The following is a 10,042-nucleotide window of genomic DNA, read 5'->3' on the forward strand; positions in this document are numbered from 1 at the left end:
TTCTCTACGTGTGGTTTCTCAGAGAGACATACTAAAATAATAGCTTGTCTGCAGCTGACTTTAAACATGTCTAATTATCTCATTCAATATGCACCTGTTACAGTCTCAGAGGTTCTAGTAAATAATGAAGTAGTTTAACCCTTTCCTTCAATTAAAGGTTTGTTGCATATCTCACAGCTTTGAAACTAAGCATGCCTTGATCAAAAATCCTCCATACTTACAATCACCAAATCCAGGGTAATATCCTTTCTCAGCCAGAGGAAATACTAGGTAATTCTACTTGGACCATGGGTATTTTTAGATACATCAATCTCAGGGAAATAAGAAATACACGATGAAGAAAGATCATCACTGGAGGGATGCTATGGGCCCGAAATGGGAGTTGTACTAGTTTGAAAACAAACCAGTGGTAAACTGCAAGTCAGAATTATAATTTAATAGGAAAATTAAAATAAATGCAATAATACAAGAACACTGACAGTCAGAATACAACCTGACACCCTGTTAGTCAGGGTGGTGGTAGCAGTCCAGATGAAGTGGTCTTGTTGAAGCAGTGATCCTGTAGAAGGGTCTGGTCTTCACCTGAAGGCCCTTGTTCCCTGGGAATCCAGTAGGTAAGGGCTACTTGCACGGTTCCAAACCCCAGGTTATATCGAGGTGGGAATGCTTGGCTCCTCCCTCTGGGCGGAGCATCTCACAGTGGGCTGATGTAATTCTGTGAGCCATGCAGTGGGTCCTTGATGGCCCATTAAACAGAGATAGCCCCCCGAGGGAGTTATCAGGGATGAGTCAATGGTAGGAGATAACGAACACTGCCCCACCTGCTCTAACAGCTTGTGAAGATGATAATAGAATGCATACTATTGGTTACATCTTATATTGTAACCTAGGACAGGAGTATAACTGTAAAGGTTAAAGCCCTTGGAAAGGTAGAAGTCTTAGCACTAGCACAAGACACATCGACGGTTTAAGCATCACCTCTGAAATGAAGTACACAGAATCATCTTAAAGCAAAAAGACCACCCCAACATGCCTTGGGAAAAAGAGCTTGTGACTGAATTCTCAGCACGCTCTTACAAGAAACACATCCCTGAGCAGACTTCCCTCAAACAGTTTCAGTCTGGAAACTTAGACCAGTGTTGGTGACCAACAGTTTTGCTATTCCTCAGAATTGTTGGTCTGACATTCCTCCCACAATTGTCATAAAAGACTGCAGTAAGGAAAGAGAGGTCCCAGATTTTCAGTATGCTGGCTCACCTACACAGCTCCTATTTCTCTTTCATACATATTTTATTCTGTGTAATGAGATTTCATAGCGCAGAATGAATTAGAAGATACAGGCTATGCTGGAGAAGATGATGTCAGAAAGATGGGAGACTGGACTGAATGAGCTGCCAGAACTATTTATGGAGGGCACCCAAAACCCTAGATAGATTTACTTCTGCTCCTTGAAACATTTGTGCTCTCAAGATGGAATCAGATCAGTCCAAGGTGCTATTTCTTCCAAGAAGTTCTTAACGTCTTAGAATTAAACTACATTAAAACACTGAAGGAAGGTGTTAATTCCTTCAACATGTAGAACCATGCAAATTGCAGGCACGTAGTGTGCCCAGATCTGAAAACCAAGAGCAGATATATAAATGGTACCTCTCATCAGTGAAGCACGTCTCATGTGTCTTCTCAATACCAAAGGTTAATAGCAAGTTTGTTCCAGTCACAAGCACAGCAGCCATCCAGGGGTTACTGACTCAGAAACACACTGTCTCCTTTTCAGTTCCCTAAACATATTTCCCACATACTACCCTTGGCATGTGGCTAAAGCCACTCACTCTTCACCTAACATGCAGTGTTAGTTCTGTTGTTCTCTGCTGGCTTTCTGCCCTCTGCACAGTCTAACCCTGGATACTTTACAGACCATCGAAGGTGATTGAGTTACCTCCAATTTAGTGCTGTTTAACAGCTCAAGGACTGTAGCAAGTGTTCAAATGAATCAGGGGAGTGAAAAGAGAGCAACAACCTGACATAGTTTACAAGAGAGCTCATGATTGTTCCCTCTCTGTCAGCATCCTGCACAGATCAGAAGGAAGCAGGACTAAAAGAGAAGCATGTTTAAACATTGAATGCCTTCAGAAGATATTCTAAAGTATAATGCTCACTTCAGACAGAAGGTGAAGTCACTGTATCTTTCCCACAAATATTTGCAGCTAAGAGTTGAAGCTAATGATCAATGAAGTTGACTACAAACTTGCCATAAACTCAAGGGACTCAGGTATCTGAAACCACAAAAGTCCATTGACTTCATATTTGGTAGGCAAGGCTGTAATTAGTTTTTATGTAACTATATAGGTGGAAACAAACAAGTAAACAAACAAACAACACAGGCCCATTCACACATAATAGACATTTCCTGGAGGCAAGAGCATTCATAAAAAATATTAGTATAGAATATTTTATCTTCATCCTGCAATTTTTGGGAGAATAAAGTTATTCCTAAAGACTGCAGCCATTGCACCAATTTAGGAAGATCACAATGAAGTGTTCTTCCAGCTGTGGACTACTGCTAACCTGTTAAATAGCAGGGCCCTGAGACAACTGAGAAAATCACCAAGACCATAGATTTATTTTCACACAGCAAAGAAATTGTGGGAAAATAATAATCTAAAAAGTAGCTTATGTTTGGTTTTATGGCAAAATAAAAATATGATGGCAACACTGTCTAATATGGCTCTTAAGACAATCTTTCAATTTAAAAGGGTTGAGAAATGGAAATACCATGCCCTCTTCTTTTCTTTTTTCCAACTCAAGTTGCACATAACAGTGACACATTTCTACCACCAGTAACTTCTTATGTATATTGATTTAAAAAAACCAAAAAACTTCTGTGGCAAGTATGAACACAGTGACATTTATAAAAGACAACAGTGGACACTGCCTATGGATCAAGTGGAGCTCAACATGCATGTATGCTATTTCAGCTACTCTTTCAATTTAAGCAGAGTTAGTTTGTGCCTCTGCTTTCTTTCTGGTAACCCTGAGATATGATCATCTTTTTAAAGATTCAATACCAGCATATTTAGGGGCATTGTTCTCTACATTTCCAACACCTTTTCAAGCATTGTATTATTGTAGTTAGAACAGAGAACTAACTAAATAAATACATCTTCAAATTATTTTAATAAACATTTCTCAAATGTATGAAAATGTTCAAAAGTGTTTATATCTCATGAATTCTAAAATACATTTTCTATTTAAGAACCTCTAGTGGCATTGTTTCGTTTTTTTTTTTTTTCTAGACACGTAACTCTTTTGTGAAGAGTTGCCTAGATATAATGTAGAGATTGGAAGGTTAAATCAATTGAGCCCCGGTCAGAGATGATCACTGTAAAAGACTTCTTCTGGCAAGAACTCCATTTTTTTATTCTCAGTAATATCACCTCATTTTGAATGAAAACAGAAGTAATGTTAAATCCTTGCTTTCAGTTGGCAGCAGGTGTTACTTGCAAGATCCACAATACTGTCTCCGTTTTGTCACTGAATGAGTCTCAATCTTAATGGTCTTCCCAGACTTAATTTACAGAATAAAATGAAATTTTCTGTCTTCAGTAATGAAATTTGTTTCTTTTCTTCATGAGTTGAAGGTCTATAATATACTACTCAGCTTCATACATGATAAATTAAAAGGCATGCGAATGTGACTACACACCCAGGAGTCAGGATTCTCTTCTGAGTGCAGGAGGGTGCTTGGTGTGTGGAACAGGACACCCATTTGAATCTTTTCTTGCTTGTCACTTGCAATTTCCAAATCTGGAACAGCCACTTAAGGGCAGGCGAAGTGCCATCTTATGAATGGGGTGTGAGCAGAAACCACCAAGAGATTATATATGAAAATCAAAGTTGTTCAGTGATGGCAGCATTTCAAGCTAGGAATGTCCAAGCAGCTCTGAGGGATGATCTATCCTGCCTATTTTTAATGGGATGTGTCACTGGAGCTAGATTAATTTCAGAAATTAAAGATACTTTTGTAGATACGTGAAGGGAGTTTCTACAACTCTGCTGAGTTCAAATCAGTGTAATGCAATAGTGGTGTACCACTGGAGATTTCCAGGTGTTCTGGAGCATTCCTCAGGGAGCAGTGCTGGGTGCCCTGCAAAGCTGGGAGGAAGTGTGCACTGTGAAACAGCAAATGCACAAGAAGCTCGGGCTCTCTCCCAGACAGTACTAACAGGGAGGCTACAGCTCACTCTTTTCCTGGTAAACCCAGAATTACACAGAACAGAATACATGAACGTCTATGTCCCACGACACTCCTGTTGAGGTCAGTCGCTATTCTTCCACTAGCTTCTATAGAAATCTGAATGGCTTAACCTTGGTAGAGGGCCAGGACACGTAAATCCTGTCCTGTAAATTAAGATCAGAAGACCATTTCTGTGACTTTCAGATTAGGAGATCTACATCTCCATTATAATACATCTGACAGGATTTAAGCTTTGTATGCAGTTAAGCTCCTTAGGGTTACAACCACTTGATTCCTAATTCAAAAGAAGTAGGTGTGAATGCTCACACACTGCTTTATCATACAGTCATGGCAACAAAATCCTCACAGCTGCAATGTCATTGTCAGTCACATGGCAAAGGACAGCCAGAGGATGTTCTCTGCCTCCACTCCTCCCAAAGGTTAATACCAAAAAAAAGTCCTGTTCCAAAACACTGAAACATCTACTACTGGAACATCTATTTCAGGACCACTGTAATGCAATTTTTTTCATACATGTTGACATTCTCTTCAATGTCCTGTGTTTTCTGCTCTTCTTTGATAAACCAATATTACTACTCAAACCTACCACTTTTTATGGAATATACTTTAAGAAATATGGAAAGGCTGTCTGGGTAAGAGTAAATATGTTACAGGGGACCTCAAGATTAATTTGTGAAACAATTCTAGATAAAAAATATAGCATTTGTAAACAGATACCAGTCTGGGGTAATATGTTGCATGCTTGTATGAACTGACTTCTACATGCTAAAAAAAATTTAAAAATCAACTAGAACAAAGTTTAGAATATGTCTTTTAATTGAGGATTATTTTCTACAATGCTACAATATTAACAATCTCTAAAACAAATATCTGAATCTATATCCCAAAAAATATTATAATATTTGCAAATAAATAAGTTATTAGAAGTATCATATTGTGTTGTTTTCCTGTCCATGTAAACTTCTAATGATAATGCATTTCAGAAGAAATAACAATAATAAGCAGTTGCAGTGCATTTACACTATTAAGAAACTTCAAGTGCAATTCTATACATATATATTCTATACACTTAAATTTTTCTGCACTTACACTTTTACAAAGCCATAAACTGAAAGGACATTCAAATACATTCAAGACTGAACAGAGACGCAAGAGAGGTATGAATAAAAAGACAACATGTTTCAGGTGGTACAACGTGACACAGAATGTACCGTACATCACCAGCCACTACCAGCTGCAGGCGTGAAATTGGCAGCAGCTTCCTAGAGAGGGCTGGAGTCACCCAACATTCAGGTTCTCCACAGTTCTCTTGGTACAGCTCTCAGGTCACTTGTCAGATTTACTTTTGTGACCTAAGAGTTCACCAGACAGGTCTTCTCCATCTGGGAAGTCATAGGGATGAATCACCTGGGGCCATCTGTAAAGCCGTCAGTTCTACTGAAGGCACTCGAGACCCCGAGAACGGTGCCAGTGGCACACGGTGCCTGACACTGACCCAAGAGTGCCACCCACTGTGAAGCTGTGCCCTCCTGGAAGCAAGTTCATGGAGCTACCCTTGGCAAACTGAAACCTGCCACTTCAGCAGCCTGGCAAAGCATCATGGGCAATAACAATACTGCAACTCACTTGAGCAAGAGAACACAGAGCTCTGCAGAAAAATGGGGAGTTTGTTTTTTAAACAGCCATTGTAACAAGCACAGAATGAAACATTTTAATGGCTACAGTTAATCATCTATAAAAACTGTAGGTTCAGCATGAATTTAAATTGTAAACTGGTGATAAACAATACAGTAAGTCTCAGCACATTTTAAAATACACATTATTAAATAAACCTTGATTTTCAGAAAAGCTTTCAACTTTTTTGTTCAAAAAACCCACTTAAACAATCCTTTATGAATGGCAGCCAGTTTGCCTGCCTGAAAATTTTGATTTATGAAGCCCTACTGCCTAGTGCAGAACATTTATTTGTATTAACTTTCTTTTTTTTCTTTCTAAGGCAGATTAAGCAAGAGCTGAATTAAAAAACTGTTAATGTAACAACTAATTTAAAATTATAAATTATTATAATGGTTGTGATTTGGTTTCATTCTGGTTTATCTAGTAATTATACACATATCCAAATATCCACTGAAGTTAGCTACTGTGAAGAGTGCAAGTACAGAACAGTAGCTAGACCTAGATTTAAAATGCACATATTTCTATCTAGGCAAGAAAAGTTAGGTTCCATCTGGCCACAGAAAGGGTCTCAATGCATCTCCCTGTTAACTAGCCTTGCAATCTATCCATTAACACGAACCTGGCTAAATGCTATGCTCAATGGGAATTAGAAACAGGACCCTGCACCACTTCTCCAAGGCAGTTAATGTTGAACTGCGCTGTTGAGAGCGGTATGCCATACCCATCCTGGCAGACCAGTAATCTCAAGACATATAGGCTAAGAGATAGCAAAAGATAGCTGAGTGGAGCGGGAAAGCCCTTTCTGAAACACAGAAAACCACCCTTTGTGCACTGAGATCCTCCCAGCTGATCTCCTGAGCTCCCTAGGCAGAAGGTAATGAGAGCACACTGAGCTTCCTCTCACCTCACATCCTTCGTGGTGAGAGGAATGACATCTATCAACTACTGCTCACAATGGCCTCAGTGACCTCTTGGCACACAATGCAGGAGATGCAATATCTCAGCACCATATTCCTTTCTGCTGCCCATGCCCTGAAGCCAGGATCTGACCTCCAAACATTCTGGGCCAAGGTGTGAAACAACCCAATCTGTCCCAAAACAGCTCTTCACAGTGTGTGAGTGCTGGGGAGAACCTCAAGAAATCCAGCTAGTTTCAGGTGGAGTTTATACAAAGGATGGTGTGTTTTGTTTCTGTTTCTACCAATAGTAGGAAATATCACCTGATTAAAAGGAATCTCCCTATTCCTCTGTACTGCCATTCAAAAAGTTTCATAAGGCCATTCTCTATATGAATTCATTTCAAAAGGCATATATTGAACAAGTAAGAAAATACCTTTATAATGACAATTTGTTAAAGACTACATGCAAACATTAGAGATGCTGATGGTTGAATACATTCCTAATCTTACATAAGCAGGAGGATTTAAATGCTTTAGAAAACTAGGAATATTGCAGAGAGGAAGACAAAAAAGACAGATGTAAAAAAGAAGTTGGAAAGAGAGCACCATATGAAAATCATACTTAAGCTTTCATGTCCATTAACAGGTTAATTAAATGTTTCACAATGTTACATTGAAATTTAAATAAGATACCTAGGATAAAATTCTAGCTCATCTGAAATCAATAGCAAGAAAATGTTACCTGCAATCCTCACTAGATTTCAGAAGATATGTTAACAGAATAGCAACCAGCAACCAGACAAGAGAAAAAGGTCTCAAGCTGTGCCAGGGGAGGTTCAGGCTGGACATCAGGAAGAATTTTTCCACGGAAAGGCAAGTCAGGCATTGGAACTGGCTGTCCAGGGTGGTGGTGGAGTCACCATCCCTGGAAGCATTCAAGAAGCAATTGTACATTGCACTTAGTGCTATGGTCTAGCTGATGTGCTGGTGTTCAGTCAAAGGTTGGACTTTGTGATCTTGGAGGTCTTTTCCAACCTTACTGATTCTGTGAAAAGGAGGCTTCAGCGAAAGGTTTCAGTCAAAAAAGAGAAGGAAGAAAAGAACATGTTGCTTACTTTTTTTTTAGGTAAATGCCATGTAAACTAATCTACATGGCAATCTCTCTGGTCTATAAAACATTGAATGCGATACTGTAAGTAAACTTTAGCTTTACTTTTACTAATTCATTATTTAGCAAGACTATTTTGTAGCTGTAAATCAGTTTTTAAATGGTATCATTACCTTGTACATTGTTACTTTATGGAAGTGCAACCCAAGATTGTAGCAGTGTTGTATTTTTTTCATTTCACATGTATAAAAGAATATAAAATAAGTCATTGATTAATATATGATAACATCCTTAGGCCACAATGAAAACAAATACAATAAACTTTTATAGCACAAGTATTCCTTTTAGAAGGAATACTATCTGTGGGATACACTCATCTGACCAAGGATTTCCAAATCACATCCTTAAGTATCCAATGCATTTTCAATGAATTGATAGCTATGGTCTTCAGTGAGCTGCCCTGACACTAAAAAAAGAGACACAGAACTTAGTTTAATCTTAGTTTCTAATATTTCATCACACTATTCTGCTTGCTAACTGAGATATATGTCCCAAAACTGCCAGTATGTTCCTCATAGATCAAAAAGCAAGTGGAGTTTATAAAACAGCACTCAAAGAATGTTGAACACCTACAACTGCTAGTCTGAACACATGTAACACAACTATTTTGTGATTCGGTGTTGTAAATGCCATTTATATTTAAAACTTTTAATAATTTTAGCTGCATATAAAACAGAAATAGTAACTTAAATTAGAGCACCTTGTGTGAAATTTAAGGAATACTAAGTTCACATCTTTTAAAATTTAAAGAAATACAACTGTTCTGTCTCAAGTCCACTATGCACGTGTCATATAAAAGGAACCTCATTTATGTGTAATGAAGACATGCATAAACATCCCAAACTTAAGACACAAAATGGAATTTGAAATTTAGGGATACAGAAAATCCTTGCTTTTTAAATCGAATTACTGATACAGCTTTTTCTGCTGTATCTACAAATTTTTAAAAAGCTGTATTATCATAGTATCATTGAAGCTAAAAATGGAAACCGTCTATTCAAGTATGTAGTTCAAACTCTTGCCAATTCTAACTGAAAACCTTCCAAGACACTGTATGCATTGATAAGCACCGTGTCATTCTGTAACCTAATTGATCTTATTGGTAGGACCTTTCTTCTGACATTCATTGGCTATTTACCTTATTTCAAATTCATATAACCAGTTCTAGTTACACCTTCATACTTAGAAAAGCTCTTCCATGTATTTGTCATATAACAAAGAATTATACATACTAACGATTCAATCTTTCCGACTTCTTCCTCACTTCAACTACTTTTGTTTCTGTTCTCTGAGCTTTTAGCAGATTATCCAATTCTTCATCCCTGAGGTAGCCAAAATATAAGACTGTACTCCAGAAATTACCTCAGAAATCACAAGTATTCTGATTTCCAGCTGCCTGATGCAGCTCTTCCACATATATATACTCTTCTTTTGACATTAGTGAAGCCAGAAGCAAGACAGGTTTGTTGCCTACATTTTCAAGGCTTCATACCGCATTACTACATTTCCATCTTCTCTCTCTCACTAAGTATCCAAGTTTCCTCAAATGTATCACCTTTTTTCTGAATCTCTTAGGCTGTGTCTAATTTGTTGGACCTCTCCCGCTCAGGTATGATATGGTGTAATATCACCCATGAATTTTATTAATATACTGTAGATCCTTCTTGCAGATTACTGAAGACATGAAATAGAATTAGGTTAACACAGTATAAACAATTAATGAGGAGGGAGCAATTAAAATTGCCCAATGGGATGAATTAAAGCACAATTTATATTTTAAGATGCTATTTCAAATATATTTTATCCCACTGAGCTATTATAAGAAGTCAAATATCTCACCACAGCTACAGTTTTTCAATGCAATACTGATTTTTCTGCATACATAATTTAAATGTAGAATAGGAAACATGCTGACAATCAGCTTTGTTCTGCAAGGGAGTCCCATTCCAGCCACTGATTAGAGAAAGGTAGACACATCATGTTTACACCTCAGCACAAACTTTTAACCAGTTAATATTATATCTATTATTCTATGTATCTTTC

This window comes from Corvus cornix, chromosome 2, assembly GCF_000738735.6.
Source record: "Corvus cornix cornix isolate S_Up_H32 chromosome 2, ASM73873v5, whole genome shotgun sequence".
In the NCBI taxonomy this organism is placed as follows: Eukaryota; Metazoa; Chordata; class Aves; order Passeriformes; family Corvidae; genus Corvus; species Corvus cornix.